Genomic DNA, 22450 nt, shown 5'->3' with positions numbered 1-22450 from the left:
CAGTTTCCTCACCCATAAAATTAATGGATTAGATTAGATAATTTTTAAGATCATTTCGACCCATGCATTTCATGATTCTATGCATATACCATAAATTATAATATACTGAATTCCTAAAATGGAAGAAATGACTAGATAATGAATTTCTTCATAAATCAATCATAGATAACTTTATCAAAGAGCCAAGCATGTGTGGATATTTTCTTTTCTTTTTTAATTAAATTTATTGGGGTGACAGTGGTTAATAACATTATATAAGTTTCAAGTATACAATTCTATAATATATCATCTGTATATTGCATTGTGTGCGCACGACCCAAAGTCTAGTCTCCTTCCATCACCATATATATTTGACCTCCTTTATCCTCTTCAACTGCCCCCCCTCACTCCTCTTCCCCCTGATAATTACCATACTGTTGTCTGTATCTTATGAGTTTGTGTGTTTGTTAGGTTTTCTCAATCGTTGCTTAATGTTTTATATCTCATATATGAGTGAAGAAAAGCTCAAAAATAACATTTTTAATAAATACTACTCTTTTAAAAAATAATTTGTAGCATAGTCAAATTATTTAAAAGCTTACTAGTTGTCTAAGTCTAATTCTTTCCTGCCTGGTGAGTAAATAGTAAAATGCTTCCTTTTCTGACTTCTGCAAGGATGTTCTATAAACCTAACCAGTGGTGATATGGGAGAAGCCTGTCTGAGGGAGGTAATCCATTGCATTGTGAGCCAATGGGTTGAAAGCCAAGACGAATTCAAGAATGGAAATAGTTTTTTAATTTGGGCATTGCAGTTTTTCAACCATGGGTACAGGTTAACTTTCTGATAGTCATTCTTTCATTTATTCATTCTCCAGTATTTATTGGGTACTTACTGGTCATTGTGCTAATGTTGGAGATAGAGATGAATATCTTTAAGATGTTCAGTCTCATGCTCACTTTGAATCTTGCTGATGATAGATTTCACATTTGGTTTAAGCTGAACTAGTGGCTTCTGGGTTTTTTCCACAAAAAGCCATTCTAATTTACAAATCACATTTAGCTAGCATTAATATATAGTACCACTTTTGCCTATAAATTGTCACCCCAACTTGCCCTCCAACCTCCTCCAAACATTTTAGTACAATCATTATCACTTTTATTTTTATTAGTGACTAGTTTACTTAAATGCCATGTGTGGTGTATGCAGAAAAAAATTTAAAGGCTTGGCTTTATTGTTTCTCACCACTGACTTTCAAACTAGTGTAGAGGGGGGAGCAGAGATTTATTCTCCATCTCTGGACATCTCAAGCAGATTTCAGAGTTTCTTCTTTTTTTTCAAATAATTGTTTCCGGTATGACAAAGTATAGTTTTTCTATCATCAAAGCTTTAATATCTCTTCCAATTTAATGCTTCCCCCACACTCACTGGTCTTGGTAATCTGTTCTGATTACCATTGCTGGTAACAAAGTACCCCAAACCATAGTGGCTTTGAACCACAACAGTAATTTATTTTTCACATCAATTTGCAATTTGGACAAAGCTAGGTGGAGATGGCTCATTTCTGTCCCATATATATCAATTGGAGTGAGTCAACTGGGAGCTGGAAGACCTAGTTTTAAGACAGCTCTTTCACATGGCTGGCAAGTAGGTGCTGGCTGTTGTTTAGGAACTCAGCCAGGGCTTAATTTCTCTTCATCCTGTTTAGACTTCCTCACAGCATGGTGAATCAGTTCCAAAAGCAAGCAAGGCAAGAGAACAAAGGTTAAAGTATATTACATTTATTATGCTGCCTCTGGCCCTTTGGGATCCAGTAAGGGAAGGAAAAAGAGGCCGGAAAAGTGAAAAGATACTACTCGATCTGTCAGGTAGCAATCTAGTATTAGTGTTCTCTGTGCTTGAAAGGTGACCAAAGCTTGCTCTTTCTTTTCTGGGGCAATTTTTTGGTGTTTTATAACACCTACCCTCACTGGGGACCCCGTGCACTATTCACCGAAGTAAATGATACCCCTTCAGCTAGCCTGTTATAAGTTATGAGCTTTTAGCTCCTTTTCTGGTGTTACAAACCATAAAGTCCCTTTTTGGGGTGTGCCCTAGCTTTGATATTCAGAATTAATGACTTAATCTGCCTCAAAACCTACTCTTTTCAAGGGTTTTTCTTCTGTTCGTCACTGGTAATGGTGAAGTTTTCTCACACTGTGGCTGCTTTCTCTTCTTATAACAGCATCAGAGACAGCTTCAGTTGTTTTAACCTTTTCTAATTAGGACTCAGTTACCAGTGTCCAAATCATGGAAGACTCATCTCAAACTTTTTGGGAGGTTCATAAAGCTCTTCCTTGTCCCTAAGTTGGTGTCAAGCTGTCCTTATCTTTTTTAGGAGAGGGGAAAACATGAAATACCCAACAACTTTCTCCTTAGAGATTCTCTCTATTAATTGAACTATTTTCATCTATCTTTATTATCTCTCTTTCTTTCATATAGTCTAGAGGTAGGTGATAGTCTAAAGGTGGAAAAACCAGTCATTGTCTACCATATTTGCCCTACATATGTATTCTAATGCTACATAAAAGATAGAAGCATTTAACAATTTAACATTTTTGTTCTCAGTGTCAGGCACTGAGTAACAACTGAGATAGATAACAGTGTTCCGCTTTCACGTTCTATCATATATACATTTTAATGAAATGTTATCAATTCCTTCATCTTAAGGTCACATATTTTGGGGGCATCATATACCTATCATATACTTATACCAGAGCAATCATATACCTATGTCAAATGAATGACTAAAAGACTGAAGATGTTCACCTTTCCAACAGTAGTTTTGAGCCAAACCACGTCACTAAGCATATATTTCTAGTTGGCAAGTTCTTATACTATGATTATGATAGCTATGGTTTTGTAGCACTGTGTGGAGTCTGGAATAAAATTAGTCATTGTTTCAATGCAGTCAGTAAAATAAGTTGAGCTCATTGTATTCACAAAGCAGGCATGTGCAACTAGCACATTTGGCAGTGTCTGAAATGTAGGTGAATTCCCAAAGATGGAAATTGAATTTTATTCTGACTTGTAGAGAGGAGAACTGTACCTACCATAGTCCATAGACCAGAAAAAGATTTCAAAAATTTTAATTGAGTAAGGGACACAATGCTTTGAGTTTTATAGGGCTTCAAACCAGAAATAACATGTAGCTGAAAGTACTGTATAGGCTCTCTGGTAGGCAATGAAGAATAGTAAGCTTCTCCCAATTATATTTAAATTAAATTATATTTAATTGGGAGGTAAGAGGTATGATGGCTCAATCAATATATGTCTCCATCAGCTGAATATCAAATGAAAAGAAATAACTAGTATAGTCCATGGCCATTCAAGGGGCATTCAATAAATATTTGTTAAATAAATAGATAAACAAATAAATAAAGAAATAGTGAAAAGCTTGGATTGAGCTGTTCCAAGTCACCGGAATATTCAGGAAAAATCTCATGGATCAAAATGTAGGTTCTCAATATTTTATTTTACCCATTAGCTCCTATCGATGCTACTGCAATATGATGAATGAAATTGTTTTGCTTGGATACGATAGATTTCACTCTATCAATGACTTCAGGAGGAGAAAAGATTGAGTCACTGCCTTGGGAATGAAATAGATGGAGGAAAGGAAGGAATAATTCAGGCGAAGATGAAAACCCTCAGCTTGGGGCTGTCTTTATATTCAGCCATAGAATCACTACAGAAACTTTCCCACTCTAATTTTCAGGTTAATCTGCCAGACACAGTTCATAAGTGGGACTAGAGGTAGAGGGTTTTTTTTGTTTATTTTTAGTGTTGATTTATTTTTATTCTATCAATACACAGGTGGGAGACTTGGCCACGGGCTGCAATTGAAACTGCTCTTTCAAGTTTTGAAGAAGAGCAGAGTTGACTTGAGGTACTTAAATTTATTGTGAGAAGTTTTTCCTAAATGAAATTCAGGCTTCAGGAAAGGGAATTTGAGTGATAGAGAAGTAGGAGAGAGTGGAGGGTGTTTGATTTAACCAGCTCAGAGATCTACTGCTTAAAGGAAGTGTAGCTTAGACCTCCAGAAATGAGACAAGTAAGTATTTCTTTCAAAAAGGAGAAATACCATGAAGAATCACTGACTAGCTGCATCATTACCATCATACAGTAAAGGATACTTAGAATTTTGACTAGCTGATTTCCTTATGCTGTGAACCTTAATGATTTCTTTTTCTAAATGTATTTCCCAGTCTGTTAAGTACCTATGGGTAGAGGGCTTCTAAACGCCAAACCCTGAAAGAATATCCTTGCCTACTTGCTTCTATATTATACTTTTTTGCTGGGAAAAAAAAAAAAATCATTCAAAATGCTTTTTTTTTCCTGTCTTAAAAAAGATCTTTACTTTAAGAGGGACATTTTGATGAATAATTAGTTGGTACAAACATACCTTTGCACCCCTATATCCGAGAGCTTATTTTCTTGGCATTGTGTATCTGTTAGAGAAACCCTGGTGTGTGAAGTTAATTGGGAGGATGCCATCCTCCTACAGACAAACTCTCCATCCTTCCCACTCATGAGGATTCTGATTTGTGTTTAAGTATCATTCTGATTTGTGTGTGTATGTCAGAAATGCTTCTGTCAACACAGGACTGAAAGGTTGTATTGTTCTTCTTTATTTACGTGTTGATGTTTGTTTGAATTTGTGTATTGGAGCCCACATCTTGGTGGTATATTTTAAGTTATAAATTCTTAGAGGACAGGAATTGTTACTCTCCGATTAACTTTGTATATGTTCCAGCGTGGGTCTATGTATATACAAAAGCTTAATGCATTCAATCTGTTGAAAAATTACTGGGCCTGGGATTCTTCAAGGGTAAAATTGTATTCTATGATATTTTCATTTAAACATGGAATTCGTCCAGATTGATTCTTTCTCAGAGCTTTCTAATGTGAGATTTTATATGGAGGAGAAAAAAAAAGCAAAATGTTCTCATTTTACCAATATATAAGAGCAGAGGGGAGGTAATTAACATTTAATCACATCTGCTGTGTGATGGGTAATCTGTTTGGCACAGGTTACCTCAGAGACAATTCACAATATAAGAGGTAGAGGATGATAAAGTGTATCTGAAAGATCCTAATATTTAGAATAGGCATACCTGAGTTTGAATTGCTGTTCTGCTAAAAGCTGTGTAATATCGAGAATTTTGCTTAACTTCTCTGAAACTTGCCAATTTTACCTGCCTCACAGCATCATTACGAGAATGGTAAATGGAACTATTGTTATCAAGGTGAGAATTACTGTACTCATTTGATAAATGAGGAAACTGAGGGCAGTAGCATTCTGTGATCTACTCGAGGTTACATTGCAAATGCCTGGCAAATTTTCTGTTCCAAGTCCTGTAACAGTTTAAGAGCTGGATGGTATTGGAAAGAATATGATTAATTTGGACTGTGGATGTGACCATGCAGAGAGGTATTCTCAACACTGAGCAAGGAACAGACATGATATCTGAGTGGCATTAGGATGGAGAAGCTTGGCTGGATGTTTGCCATTTGTATTAGTTAAGATGAGATTTGGTCAAGAGTGAAAGAAGACCCAAAACAACAGTGAATTTTAAAAGATAGAAGTATGCTTCTTCTTTATGTAAATGTAGGCTGTCTGGACTTGATATGATGGCTCCAAGATTACTGAGAATCCAGTCTCACTCTGTCTTGTGTTCTGCCACTTCTTAACACCTGAATTCCACTTTGTGGTTCAAGGTGGCTGCTCTCTGTCTAACCAGCCCGTCTACATTCTAAACAACAGGAAGGAGGAGAAAAGGCAGGAAAAGGCATGCTCTCACGCCTTTAAGACACTTCCAGAAACTTGCGTCCACCACATCTGCTTATATTTTGTTGCTCAGAATACGGTCACATGACTACACAAGCTGCAAGAAGCTGTGCAGCCTGAACAAACCTGAGAGTTCTCTGACTAAGAAAAGGAAAAGAACAGGTATTAGAAGATAACCAGAAGTCTCTGCCATAGCATTTACTTATGATTTTTGTGTTTGTAGCATTAGTTTGGATGAAGATGTTTCTTTTATACTTAGTCCCATGCTTTCAATTTAAGAAACTGTTTTCATTAAGGAGGGTTCTTAAAAGTTTCATAGCTGGATCATTTGGATTTTCAATTACTGCCATCATTCATTGAAAGGAGTATATAAAATCTTCTACAAATTATAATTTTTATTAACAATAAAATATGTTATCGAACCAGCCCAATTTTAATGATGAAGTTTTATATTAAGAAATATGAGACATATTAAGGATTATTTAAATAAATGAAATGTCTAAGAATAATTAGCACTTTTAATAAGATTTAACTATTCTTTATATATTTAATCTAAACTTGTAGTTAGGCGTGAGTAAATCATAGTAAACTTGCTAGACTATAATACGTTGTCATTTCTTATTTGTCTTTGTATCCTGGGCAAACTAGCCTATAGTAGGTTCTAGCCTACAGTAGGTAGAGAGGATAAATGTTTGACCAATAACTAACTAACTAACTAACTAACTAAATAAATAAATAAATAAATAAATAGAAGAATGAATACTTGGGGTGTAGGATGAAGTAATAAGTATTCCTCTAGAAATAATGTAGAGAAATAATGTCAACTTTAGTCTTTTGTGCTGTGAAGGTAGCTTTGTTTCATATACCTAGCCATTGGGATTTCAGAAGATTTTTATTTCAGAAGAAAGTTCAATTTCTCAGGCAGAATAAACCTTTGAGTGGTTGTTAATAGATTTTAAGGGGGAAAGTTCTGGTTAGTCTTCTAAATGTCTTCTTTCTTCCTTGGTTCCTTTCATTTGTCCTTTGACTTCTAGAAAAACAAAGGAACCATTCTTGAAACATAAAAATGGTGACTTTCGTGAAAACTCAATGATAGTAATTGTCTTATTAAACGATTTACTTTCACGTCTACCCCAAACCTAATAACCCTATTTTAGAACTAATGTTTAGATTTAACATCAATAAATCATGTTGATTATTTCCCCTGCTTGTCAGACAGCTAATGATTGTAGGAATTAGAGAGACATATATAGTAGATGATTAAAAATCATCCATAATCACCTAGAGTTTTATATAATTTTAAAAACATTTTAATGTATTTTTCTAAAGTTTTTACTTTTTTCCTTCCCTTCTTTTCCTCACTTTTGCTCTGTGCCTTCCTTTTCTTTCCTTCTTCCTTTCTTCATTCTTCCCTCATCCCATCTGTAAAAGTGGATCATATTGTGGATGTAGTTTTATATCTTCTTTATCACTTAAATTTATAAGTACTTTTCAACATCATTAAGTGTTATTTGATAAATGATTTTGTGCACTGTCATATGTTTCTACAGCACGACTCTAGTATAATTAAACAGTCTCCTATTGAGCATTTTTGTATGACACAAGATTTTATACAATACTGCAGTAAATATCTTTATATAAGATTAATTGACATCTTTCTGAATTCTTTCTGCTATATTTCTAGTTGTGGAATTACTAAGTCAAAATCTATCACCTTTGGAAGATCTCAAATATTAATTATTAAATTCCAAAAAGAAACTCAGTTTATATTTCCAGAATTGTGTGGGAATGTCAGTTCCATCACACTGTTCTTGATACTGATAGTTATTAGGACTTTAACTGTCATTCCAAATGTATTAACTGAAAAATTACAGCTACCGATAGTGTTAATTTGTTAACTATTTGACATAATACTTACATATGTACACAGGTGGCATATATATATATATGTGTATGTATGTATAAAACATTGGGACCATACTCTGTTTTTCCATTGTAACCATTTTTATTTTTAAATGTACAGAGTTTTATGACACTATAGTAATTCTTACACTTCTTTCATATTCAAATATAATGTTGACTAATGGCTTGAGACAGTGTTCTTAATCATGTTAAGGAAATATCCTATTTCTGATTTTTCAAAGAGTTTTATTCAGTGATAAATGTTGATTTTATTTATTTTAAAAATTGTCTTCATATTTTTTGTTATATTTTCTTCCATCTTTTTGTCCTTCCTTCCTTCCATTCGTCCTTCTTTCCTACTATCCTTTGTTGCATATTTATATGAATTTTTTTCTTTATTTCCCTAGTTTGAACTGTGTATTTTATGTCTTCATCTCCCAAAGAATCAACTTATAGATTTATTTCTCAATTCTTCTGTTTTTATGTTTCCACTATTATTAATTTTTTTAATCGTCACGATGGTGTTCTTTCTGACTTTATACTAACTAATACTAAAATAAAATAAAAGAGTATACTTATGAGAACAACAAAAAACATTTGATTTCTTTTAAAAATAAAAAGTTGAATTTTAAATATTAAAAGTTTATTTACTTTTACTCAGATTAAAATGAAAGCATTTAAAGTAATGTAAGATAATTCTCATAAATGTAGATTCAGTCTAATAACATTTAATAGATAGTGTCTTATGTTTTTATTGGAAATATTCTATAAGTCTTTATTATTTAGGCTTAGAATTCAATCAAAGATTATATAGTGTTCTGATATTTTCATTTTTAATAAATGACAGTAGTTAATGTAACATAGTTTATAGATTATGAAAGAAAGAGAAGTAAATTTGTAGGCAGTGCATGGGGTCCAATGTAAAATCTAAATAGATGTATTTAGTTTGGAATAATAATAGCTTAGTTTATTATTAGGATGATATTGTTTGTGACGGGGAAGAGATAAGTTGATAAGTCAGAAATAAAGGAAAAGTATATAGAAAAGACTTAGTATCAGTCAGGGTCTGATCAAAAGACAGATACCACACAGTAAATCGAACAAGGAAAGTGTAATTTACAGAATTATTAATTATTACAGAGGATTAGAGTAACAAGAGATTTGCAAGATTTATTTATTTATCATTTTTTTAATTGTTTTTTTATTTTTTTATTTTTTTAATTTTTTAGGCAAGGCAAAACTTGGTTGACCTCACAGATTGCAACGACCTTGTCAACTTACTATCCCTTGTTTTTTTAAATTTTTTACGCCTACAGCACCTGGTCTTCCTAGGTAGTCTTTCATCCAAGTACTAACCAGACCCAACCCTGCTTAGCTTCCAAGATTGGGCTTGTTCAGGGTAGCATGGCCATAGATGAGATTTGTAAGATTTAAAGAGAATTCAAAAGAATGTAGGAATAGCAGTTACTAGCTCAGTGATAGAATACCTAGTGAAGAATTCCATACGCACATTTCCCCTGCCCCCATTGGGACTGATAACCAGATCTTGTGGGGAGGGTATGGCCATGGTTCATTGAATGGCAGAAAAGAAGCTATGGTGTCACACTGGTGGACCTTGCTGGAAATCTACCCTTCTAAGTGATGGGGAAAACTGTTCATGGGGCAATGTCTTTCTGAAGGCGCATTACTACAAAACCACCCAAGCAGGACACCAGGGCAAGTGGCTGGCCCCTGGATTTTTGGCCGCTATACACTGTAAGAATTGGGTGCTAAGGAAGCTGGGCTGAGCAAGACCATCAGAACTAGGAAAGAAAATGCCTTTCTCCTTAAGCGTTTCTCTAGTGCTCTCTACTGATAAAGCTTCACATCATGCTGATGGACAAAGAAAAAATATTTAAAGGGCCCATTCTAATTTTCTCAGCAGACAACGAAAGGGTGAATTTGGAGCTGAGAGGCAATGAAATAGTAGATTTTGTATTAGAACACAAAATCTTAAATATTTACAAATTTGGAATTGAAAACACCAATGTGCAGTCATAACTGTTTCAGTTCTTATCATTGAAGAAAAGCAGTATGATCCACAGCCGGGCTCACATATAAAATCTAACATGTACATCATGTTCATTTCTTGATTTCTGATGCTATTATTAGTTAAAAGAACCAGGGGTTTGGAGGTGGTTCCTTGGTTTGTTTATTTGGTGACTTACACATAACCTATAGATTGAGCTTCTTTCCGTTTTCCATTCTGCCATCCTCAGAGAAGTGCTTTTCTGTAGGTTAGAAGACTGCTGGAAGAGAGCATCAGCTTTTCTGAAATATCACTTCTATTTAGGACAACATACAGTAAAAGAGAGTCCATGTCTCCTTGTGTGTGTATTTTATTTTTAACCAATCCAGAAAATGTTTCTTAATAACTCCCGTGTAGATTTAGTCTCATTAGACAGAAATTACATCATATGACTATGATTAAACCAATCACAGCTAAAAGAGGAGAGATTTCCATAACTGACTTGGAAAAATAATCATTCCCTGTGGGATATACCTGCCTTGATGCACTTGATGCACAGGAGTTTGCGAAAGAGAATAAATACTTAAATGGATGTAGAGTTCTTTTAGAAAGTTCGGGAAGAAGGACATAATAAATGTTGACAGTGTATATAAAATATCCAAGCTACTAAAAACATAAATACGGATTCAATAAATTTTCTTGAATTATATAAAAAGCACTGGTATTAAAGCAATAAAAGACAAATAGCAAGAATGCATGAAAAATTTTTAAAATGATATATCAAGAATAATTTTAATGTCAACGATCACAGTAATTGTCAATGGATTAAGTTCAACTTTTAATACAGATTTGGTTTGGGTAAAAAGAAATGTACACACACATACACACACACATAAGTAGCATACAATTGGGAAGAAATATGCCAAAGGAAAATGGCATTATATTATATTAAAAGTCTCCTTAAAAACAAAAATTCTTTAAATATTTTAGAAAGTTTTAAAATAAATGGAAAAATGCTAATAAAATGAAAGTAAATATAATTATGTAATAACAAACCATTAAATGATAAAATCCCTCAGGCAGATAAGAGGTAAAATAATACATTTTTATGCAACAAATAATATAGCATTCAATATAGAGAGAAAAAAATGTTAGAAATGTAAGAAGAAATATAGGATTTTAAAAAGTAGGTAGATCAGTATAGTTTCCTAAGTATTTAAAAGATCAAGTTCATAAATATTATAAGGATTTAGAATTTAACTAACACAATCAATATAGTTAAATATACATAAGTAAATCATGTACATACATCATTATTTAGATTTGTGTGCAAAATACGTAAAAGTTGACTTTTAATTTGTGGCATTTACTATGTGTGAAGCACCATTCCATGCATGAGCCTGCACTCAACCATTATGTGGGGCCACGATGAAGTGTTAAATAAATTATCCACAACAAAAGCCATACTGAGCATAATGTCTGTTCACAGTGCAATAAAATTAGGAATTAGGAACAAGAAATAAAAAAATAATAATAAATCCACTTTAAAAAATTAAAATATCTAATAAATAATTCTTGGATAAAAGAGAAAATAATTCAAATAAATTATTTCGAAATGAAACATGATGAGAGGATTACAAAAACAAACAAATAATTAGGCCAAACGATTTGACCAAAATGATTGCCTAGAATAAAATGGTGACCTTAAAATCATTTATTAGGAAACAAAAAAGTTGAAAACTGAATAAATAAAGTATTCAAATAAAGGAGCTGGTAAAGGAATAAAAAAGTAAACAAAATGTAAGCAAGATGAAGAAATTAATAAAGATAAAAGGAGAAGTTAATAGAACACAAACAACAATATTTAAAGACCACAGACTTTATCAATAAGACAAAAAGCTGGTTTTTTGGAAAGAACAATAAAATAGACCAATCTTTTAGTAAGTTTGATTAAGATCAATTGACTTTAAAAACAGCATTATAATGGAGAAACAGAGTGACGCTACAAATATAGGTTAGAATTTTAAAGAAAATTCATTTTCCAGGAAAATTATAATTACCAAGAGACTCCACAAGACATAGAAATTCTGAATAGACCAACAGTTGTAAAAGAAAATAAAAGGCTATTCAGAGATCTATCTCTGAATAAGCAACAGCCACAGACACGTCTACAAGGCTTACCAGAGCCTTTCCTATTCTGTCAGCCCTACAGTTCTTGGATATAGGACAACTCATTCTACAAGACAAAATTATCATGATACTAAAATTAGACAAGGACTATAGAGAAAAATAAATCTATATCACTTTTGAGTCAAGTGAAAAGTCCTAAAATAATAAAACTGAGCACCTAAACCCAGCAAGTGTACACATATGAAGTAGGATTCAAGACAGGGATGGTTTAAGCTTAGGAAATCTAAAGTGTAATTGGTCACTTTAACAGATTAAAATGTAATTGATCAACTTGAAGACTCTGAACAGGTTTTTCCTGAGATCAAACTAGGAATAGAAGAAATCTCCCTTAACTTGATAAAGAACATCTGTTAGAAAGTTCTCACTATTATGGTGAAAATTAAAAGGATTCAATTACATGAAAACAATAATAATGGTGAAGGGGATCATTGTACTACGGAGGGCAAATCATGTGCCGGCTTATTACTGCTCTAAGAATTTTCTCATATGTCGTCTAACATATTCCTCTCAATAGATATTGAGATATTTAGTAGTATTATCATTATCGTTAAAACATGATATAAAAATGAGGAAGTTAAAGCTAGTGAGGGCCTTTTATTCATTTATTTTAACACCGTGTTAATATCTTAACGCAGTAAGATAGGAAAAATTGAAGGTACATGAGATCTTAAACTTCATTTTTTTAAATTAATTTATTTGGGTGACACTGGTTAATAAAATTATATGGTTTCAAGTATACGATTCTATAATACATCATCTGTATATTGCATTGTGTGTTCAATACCTAAAGTCAAGTCTTCCATCACCATGTATTTGACCCTTTTACCTTAACCTACCTACCCTCTTCCCCACGTTCCTTCTGATAAGCACTAAAAGGTTGTCTGTGTCTGAGATTTTGTTTGTTGCTTTCAGTGTTATATCCCACATATGAGTGAAATCAGATGGTTCTCAACTTTTTCTGACTTATTTCACTTAGCATGATTGTCTCAAGATCCATCCATGTTTTTGCAAATCACAATGTTTCATTCTCAATTTTGATTACATTCCTTGTTATAAATTCTCAGAAGTGTAAATGTTTATGATATGGTACACACATTGTTAAAGCTCTTGATATAAAAATAAAATATTGAAAAGCATTTAATTTGGCACCATTAAAGTTTCTTTTCCTTCAACTTTTCTTCATGATGAATTATTGTGTTTTTTTTTTTGATTGAATATTGTGGGTTATCATATTATCACATACTTCAAGTTATTGTAAATGTTAAAATAAATTCTAAAGCTACTTTTGTTAAGTTTCTAATTTACTCAGATGTCTTTTACTCTTCCATCACAGTAATCAAACTTTGGTTCTAATACTTGAAATTGGGTACATGATGCTTTATTCTTGTATCAAGGAGACAATTTTCAAACATTATTGCATTAACTCCCAAAAGATACTTATTTATTTCCTTGATACATTATGAATGAAACACATAGGTGTGATAAGGCTAACTGGAAATGTAGTTAATATCAATTTTAATGTTCTCAATATAATAAGTGGCAGAAATGGAAATATCTGTGAAATGTTATAGAGGTAAATAAAAATTAATTCAGTTATACCAGCCTGAAATTATATTTTTGCTGGATGCTGGTGGATGCATAACTATGTAATTTATATAAAGCGAGGCTATTATTTTGCATCACGTGAACTAGAATCCCTGGGCCATTGGGGAAAAAAGGTTTGTCAATACGAGGACAAAATAAGTAACCATTTAAATCTGTAATCTAATCAGTATCATGAGAAAGAAAACAAAACCAGTCAATAGATATGTAGATAAATTTTCTTTTTGCATTTTAAAATGAAATTTATGAAATAACATTTAGTATATCAGACACTGGGGTTGTTTTTGTAGTATTAGTGATAGAATTGTGGTGCTGCTCATTCATAAAACATCTGTCTAGAGTTAGGGATTCAGTCTATAGCTACCCAACAGAGGGAATCCAGGAGCCTTCAGAGGTATGAAATGCAGCATTTTGCTGTCAATCAGTGTAGCACTCTGGCCAATTTAGGATACATCAAAAAATGAATGACTGACTTTTATATTTTTCAGTCAGCAGTTTGGTGTAAGTGGAGGAAAGCTGTAAGTCCTGGTAGATATACGCGTTTGAAGTTCCTCTATTGATACATTTGCTAGAGGAGAACAATTCCTCATGACTTGAGTCTGGCTCTGACATTCTTATTCTTGCTAGGACATTAGGTAGCATCAGTTCTCTAAAAAGATATCACAGTGAAAAAATAAATATATTCAAATATATATTCAGATGTATAATTTAAAAAATATTTATTTAAAAATACCTAGCACAAGTACCACAAACTGTAGTGCAAGCCAAACAAGTTTTGAAGATCTGCTTCCAAAGCCTGTTGATCTAAGTGAGGGCTGCGCTGCTCTGGTGGAGCCGGGTCTTGGCCAAGGCAGAGCTGGGAGCCCTGCAGGCTAATGAATCTCCTCTCTGAGATGTTACCTCTGATGCTCTGCTAGGCAAGATGGCATCTGCTCAGACTTTGTGGTTTGCAAGGCAGGAAACTTTTTGGATCACTGAGAACAGAGAGTACTGCCAGTGCCAATCCTGTCAAAGAGAAGGGCTTGGCAATTTTGTTGTAATGTACAACATAGAGAAATCTAATTAGTTTTAATTTTTTGCAGTATGTATAAAGTAAAACTCTCCTTACTGGGGAAATGGGTTATAACAAATCTCTTAAAACATTTTTTGACAATTATTAGAATGATAATTTCAGCATTAGATTTACTTCTATTTGTCATTTATGACAACTTTGAACTGTATAACAAATATGAACTTTTCCCTAATTAAAGTATATCTGTCTTAATGGTTACTTATGCCGTTGTACCCTATGGGTACCACATAGGGTTTGAATGTTCTTCAGTGGGCGACTTGACTTTATTGGCTCCTCGTTTTCAACTCAGAGAAGTATTTAGGAATTACCAAAACAAGTAAGACTTTTGGGAACAAATCATCGTTAAAGTGGAGAATTAAAAAAGAACTGGGCAAAGACACTAACATAGCTGTGATGGTCTAAATAATTACATGACAGTGAAAATGATTTATATTTGATTTGTGTTTGAAACCAAAACATAAATTTTTCCTCTTTTCCGTTTTAATATATGAATTTCATCATAATTTTTGTCATCTTGCTCAATTCATCTGTGTTAGTTATATGTTGCTATTTAACAAATTATCCCCAAATTTGGTAGCTTAAAAGTTCATTTATTATCTCACAGTTCCTGTGGGTCAGGAATCCAGGCAGTTTAGCTGGACCCTCTCATAAGGCTGGACCCTCTCATAAGGCTGCATCAAGGTGTGAGCTTACAAGATGGCAGATTATTTCATCAGAGCAGCAAATGAGAAAAGTGAGAGAGAGAGACGGAAGTGGGGTGGGGAGACAGAGAGAAGTGGGGGAGAGAGAGAGAAGTAAGGAAGGTGCTAGTTTGATGGAAGTCACCGTCTTTTATAACAATCTCAGAAGTGATATCCATTACTTCTACCATATTTTACTTTTAGAAGTGAGTCACTAGTTCTAATTAACACACTCAAGGAGGAGATGACACAAGGGCAGGCACTGCATTAGGCACCGCCATTTTGTATAATTCTCACACACATCCTATGAGATGAGTATTGTTTTATTTTACAGGTGAGGAAACTAAGCCTTAAGAAGTTAAGAACTTAGCCAAGATTACGAATTTCCAGGTATTAGAGATAGACTCCAAATAAGGTGTAATTAACCACCCGCCTCCGACTCCCCTATTCTACACCCCGATGAAGCTCATGCTCTTTCCTCTATAATATGCTGCCTCCCCAGAAACAAGAAAATAAGATGAGAGACAAAGAATCAATACTCTCTAAACATCTACTGCTTATAAGGTATGATTCTAAGCTCTTTATGAGGTCCTCATGAGGTAAAATATTATTACTCTCACTATAAAGATCAGACATCTATATCAATTTAGATATTGCTTATGTGTGTCTAAAAGTTTAGAGTTAATTCAAAATTTTAATAATCTAGCCCTATTTTATATATATTCCCATATATATAGTACTCTCAAATTACCCCACACTCTAAAGTACTTAAAATGTCTTTTGAATCACTAAGGAAATGCTTTTTTCTTTAAATTATTTGATGTTCTTTATGAATGAATAATGCATGAATACTACACATAGTGACTCCTTGTTATTCAGAGTGCAAAAATGGAATGCACTGTTGGGGTTACTATGTCTTGCCTATAGTAAATGTTAACCTGAATACCCCAAGCCTCGTAATATTTGCAAAAAAATGAATCATCCTGATGCAAAATTATGAGTTGAACAAAAGTAAGGGACTTTTGTCTATCTTTTAAGAAGATTCTCCTCCACTCACGGTAGGAGACACAAAAGGAAGCCACACAATTATATGTCCTATGTCACTTTCTCTCAGCCAATGGATATAGCCATCCCTGAGCCTACACGTCTATTCTATGAGCGCACCCACGTGTTACGTACATCTGATAAACATTCTGATTTTCACACAGTCAAGATCTTATTTTCTCAGCCAGTCTGAATCTATAAAGTGAACTATTTTTTTCCATGGTCAAATTAGGGTCTCTGTGGTACCTTCTTTTTAAAATTATAAAGAAGTTTGATAAGTTGTTTATAATGAATTTCTGATAAAAATATAGCAATTATACAATTTGATTATTATATTAACACACTAAAATAGATTCAGTACATAAATAAAACTTGAAATATTACCTAAAGTACAGAGTTAACTATTAATATCACATGTGAAAATATTATCGCAACATTATTTTTTTTAGTTCTTTTTTTGGTTTGATATTTTTTAGCACTAAGAAGAATTGTGCTAAAGAATATTTTCTTTCCTTAAAATATTAAACTTTTTTTCTGACTGGCATTTGTCTTTGTTAGGTTTTCATGCATTTTACTAAGGGGTGTGTTTTCTTTTCAAAATTAATTCACTATTATTTTCCCCTTCCTGCTCCAGTTAACTGAGTCATTTATAATTTTGTCAGATTTATTTATCTATCCAAGGCACCAAATTTATCCTCAAGTCATTCTTTTAAACAGCAAAAGAGACCAAAAAAGAAAACATTAAAGGACTCAAGTGCTCTCACAAAGAAACTGCCAGTTCAGTCAACAAAATTTAAACTTCCAGTAAAAACAGAAAACTCTCTGAGGTGTAGACCCCAATGGCTAAGAAAAGCCACAAGTTCAAGTTGACCTCGCCAAAAGCATTTATACTTTTAGCCAAACTTATTAAAAACAAAATTTATTTGAAAGGGAGAAAAAAGTATGCTACTGGGTTTCATAACATCAAGATGACAGACCACAAAAGGATTTTATTTTTAATAATATTGCCTACTAAACATGACTGTAAATCAGGTTGTTTTTTTTTTTTTCCAAATTTCTCTTCTTCCTACATTCCAGCTACTCCTAGAATAGGCAGTTCACCCTTGTGACTAGAAAACAAAATATCAAATTTGACAGGATTTTATTTTTAGGAAGCATTGTTTTTTTTTATTAGTATTATAAAATAGTTACCCACTCAATCCTAGGATGAAAGATAAACCAATATTATATCAGATGCTTTAAAAAGACCAATGCTCTTTTACTTTATTAAAGTCTAAAATGGTTCAAAGGCAGAGCCCAAATTAAGGCTGTATGTCTCTCTCAAAAACCCAGCCTTCGTTGTTCTGTGTCAGGGGAGAAATGTTATTTTAAAGTTGTTTGCATTTACTAGGCTATGGCAGGCAGCTGGAGGAAGCAAAGTCACTGATAGCTAAAAAGAAAAGGATTTGGCAAGACTTATGAAGTTCACAGTCTGCAATGATAGTCTTGAAATAGAATTTTCTACAACAAAAGCTGTGACCTTCATCACTCCAATGGCACTGCACATCAAGTGGAGATGTACCCAATTTTAGCATTCTCTTTTATAATCCACACTTTCCAATCAGTAGCCAGTATTGAGATGACAATGTCAAAGGGAAATAAATGGGTGAAAGTTGGACTTTGGTGGCTCTGGATGCACACTGAGAAGTATGGAGGAGGTGTTGAGATGTTATCTGAACAGTTGGCTTGAACTAGGTCATAAGGAGGAATCTTTATACACAGGCTAAGATGACATCTCATCATATAGAAAATTGGATGAGATGTGCAGTTGTACATCTTAGCATACAGAGCTGAGATCCACCTTCTTGGGAAATACATGGGGGTGTAAGGGGATGGGTGACCTTCTCCTTACCTCCTACCATAGGGTGACATTTCAGAACTTCTGTCTTAACAGCACAAGATCAAGATGAAGTGTTACTCAAGTAATTCTCGCCTGTATGCAGAGAGACCTAAAAAAGTGAGAGGTTCACTTCGGATAACAGTAAGAATGTCTCAAGCATAAGGGCAGTTAAACAGAGGAATTGCTGAGGGATACTGAAAATTTCTTTATTATTAAAAAGAAACAAAATGTATGATCAGCAGTCTTTGATGGAGCACCTATGTAAAGCTCTGGGCTAGTTAAAGTTTTGTGTTTAAGTTTGAATATTTCTGATGAAAGTGAATCTACTGTTTCTTAGACCTTGAAGAGCATACCTCTTCTTAAAATGTTGAAACTGATATAGCACCTGTGTCTTGGTCAATGATAAAGCAGTTTTGGATTTTTTTCAAGAGAGTGGTGCCACAATTCGAGCCCACTATATTGAGCCTTTAGAGATTTCTCTGAATATCTATAAAAATAAATATGGAAGATAAATTCAATGAGACCATGGTGGTTCCAAGAAACACTACATGATCTCAGCATAAATCAGAGCAATTCTGTTAATTGACATAAAATTACAGAGATGATTTTTAAATAGCTTAATCTAAAGTTGATTATAAGCTATTACTATGTGGTAAAAAGATACATATATTAATATTTGTTTAAAGGATGTATTAATAGTCAACATTATTAAAAAAAATCAACCCTGCACTTCCTTTTTTCTTCTATTCACACTAAAGTTCCTTATAGCTCATGGGGCAGTAGATGATAAAAGAAGAAAATTCTATGGCTTCTATGATCTGGCTCTTGGGTGTGAGTTATTTCAATGGCAGGATTCATAGGACTTGCAATCACATATAACACCTCTCTAATTCTTTTTAGAGATCCAGGAGAAAGTTGAGGGAACTACATCTGAGAGTAGGCAGGGAAACTGGATAGATCTGTATAGGCTCCAAAACCTCACCACACATTTAAATGCATCTATCACTATAATTGTCAATAATGTTCAAAAAATATTTGCAGTTGTTTTTTTCTGAATGTTGATACATTTTTTATAAAAACATTTATTTTCTGTGAAGACAAGGATGTTGTCTCCTTTATTCCATGGTGTCTTTCAAGCACCTAGAACAATTTCTGACATAAATATTTGTTGAATAAGGGTATTAATAAACAAGAGTATTTAGAATGGAGTCCCATAATAATTTCCTAGAAATCAAATAATTGTTATCATTTAAAAAATAAATCTAGGCCTTCCATAATTGGTTTATTTAAAAGAGATTATAACTGGAGTAAAGGATACTATAAGTTTTGCCTTCCTTATTTTCTGATGTTGATAAAATCTCAAAATCAAGGAATAAAAAACAATCGGGAAGGTAATTTTTTTAAAGGTTACATGTCAGTGCTTAAGCTAGTGTCTTATCTCTAAGTCTACCCTTCCATACTTCATTTGATGATTCTGGAACAGGGGACAGGGACTCTGCAAACCACATTTCTCCTTCACCCATTGGTTCTGTTAGACTCAGCCAATAATAGGTACTAAATAAAAAAGGGAAATTGCTTCCTCTTTCATCCTATCACTGTCACTACACATCACCTTCTTATGGGTTTCCTGTCTGCTCCCGCTCTTGTGAGCATCACGCCAGTAGCACGACTTCACCCCAAGGCAATAGCGCCTTCTTGTAGTAGCACATGAACTTGCAGTTTATCCAACACTTGTAGAACCATCCTTGTTAGACATTTAGAGACACTAGCACCAGCCCAGCAGAGCCCTCCCTCAGAAGTTTGATTTTCAGCTTCACAGGGCCTTTTCTCCAGTCTTCTAAATTTTAATAATTCCAACTATTTGCCTTTATTCCTTCAGCTCCATGCATGGGAGCTTCTTTCTGCAGTTGTTACTTCTACAATACCTAGTGTTCTCTTTTGACTCTTTCACTTATTTAGTTAACAACTTTATTACTAGTTAACACTTCTTTATATTACATTTTCTCTATCCAAGTAATTGGTGTCATTTCTCTCTCTTAATGGGACCCTAACTTATACAAGTTGGTTTTACTAAGTCTCTCTTTTTAGTTTCTCAAGTTTTAATGTGCTACTTAATTAAATGCAAACAGAGTCAATTTAAAAAATGTCAGGAGACGATGTAAGCAAAATTCTAAAATAAGTAAAATGTCCTAAATACTTCTACCACCTTCCCTGGCTCTTGCTTCTTACTTCATCCTCTCTCTTATTCTCTCCCTCTCTCCTCCTTTTTTTTTTTTTGCCCTTCTTAATCAGTATTATTTCCCTCAATAATTTCCTCTTCCCATCTTGAAAATTCTTGCTTTCCTTATTTTCACTGGCCCCATACACCTTCATCATCTTCTCTTCTATTAATGAAAATACTGTGAGCTCAGTTCTTTCTCCTAAATTCATCAAATGCAAGTTAAGTCCCTTATCCCATGGAAAACAGAGAGAGGCCAAAGTCCCTATATATAGCAGTAAGAGAAATAGGAAATTAAACATCTGTCTCCACCAGAGGAAAGCTATTATTTTTGTTAGGGTACTTTGAGATATATTTCAGCGGCACCCTGTCAGTGGTCATCTGGTTAACTTACACCTAAGGACCTACCCACTTCCTAAATGCTCCTACTTTTGGTGGCAGATAATAGAAGAGGACAAAAATTTTATCCTAGCAAAGAACTGTAAGGAACTGTGGCTGGATGAGCCCTGAACTAAGAAATATAAATGGCACAGATAGAGCCATATTTGCTCACCCATACTGCAGAATTACACTCTTATCTCAATTATTTTGTTCTTATAGAAACTTCTTATTGCTTATTGAGCATCTAGGTCTCCATTCTTCACTACCACCTCCAAATGAGAATTTTCCTTCCATATTCCAACTCTTAAGGGTTTTCAGCTAGCTTTCACATAGGAATAATTTGCTTTTCTAATCTGTTCTAAAGTATCAACAGTTTTATGTGATAACTTTTCCAAGGATGTTTGTATTTTGAAAGAGGAGGCCCAGAAGCCTCTTGTCTTAACACAAATATTAAGAAATTGTAAGAGGTGAATTTTAGCCATAAAGCAGGAGCTGGTTTGGTAGGTCTTCACAGAAGATATTTCTTCATCCTCATATTCATCAACCTAAGAGGGAAGCCAGTCTAAACCAGACTTCAACTTCTGGAATGTAGCTTTATGGGTCAGAAAGTTTAAACATCCTATAACTATATAAATAAAGATAAAATAACATGCTTTTGCATCTTACTAGAAATATATTTCAAAAGAGAATAACCATATAAGAAAAATAGTCTGTAGTCCTATTATAGTAAAGTGTAAATCAATGTAAGGTGAATTTATTTTTATTATGCTAATTGCCAAGAATTCATAGTCTCAGCCAAGAAACAGTTTGTTTTTCATTTGCTTTCTGACAAAATTTGAAAAGTAAAAGTATGGTTGTAGATCAGAAGCAGGCTAGAAATAAAAAAGAAATGAGTATTAGAAGATGCTTTTTTGGAGGATGTTTGCCATGGCTATTACTTAATAATATGTGCTATTTTTTAATGTTGAAAAAAATGGCTATTTCTGAACTTTAAAAAAAAGGGTCGTAAACTTATTATTAAAACCGTCCTCACATACATTTCCTAATACAGTCATGTGGACGTATCAGGGCCTCACGATAGTGTTTTACTGCTGAGTCTTAGAATCCCTGTTTGAACCATACTATAGGTTCATTTCTGAGAAATGTTTTCTTTCTCCTGATACTTGTGGTATCGAGTAAGCTAAAGTAGTTTCAGAGGGACTGATGCCTGAAGGTCATGAAAGGACAAGATAGAGATTGACCTTGCCACCAATTTCATACTTTCATCTATTTTCATCTAAAATCCTTTGACTTCTAGAGTACAAATATGAAAAAAAATTCCTATCTTAACACTCCTCTGAGGTTTCATGGGTGGTTTCCCCAAAATTGTAGTTAATATTTTCTAGACACTCAACTAAACTCTAGTGGGAGAGAGTTCTCTTTCTTTCAGAATGTTTTCTGAAGTCTGTGTAGCCTGCATTCAAGAAAACATAAAATGCAAGGTGTTGAAATGTAAGCACTATGGATAATAAATGAAGGCTGATGACAGCATAAAAGACATTTTCTAATGAGAAATCTCTGTTCTTCAGAGGAATGGTTTCTGTTGTAGGCTTATACGTACATATACATTTGAAATTCCAGAAAGGAAGCTGAACATCTGGTCACTTCATTCTAGTATTTTTTAATTT

This window comes from Pteropus medius, unplaced genomic scaffold, assembly GCF_902729225.1.
Source record: "Pteropus medius unplaced genomic scaffold, Ma_sr-lr_union100, whole genome shotgun sequence".
Taxonomy (NCBI): Eukaryota; Metazoa; Chordata; class Mammalia; order Chiroptera; family Pteropodidae; genus Pteropus; species Pteropus medius.
This window is presented reverse-complemented; position numbering follows the sequence as displayed.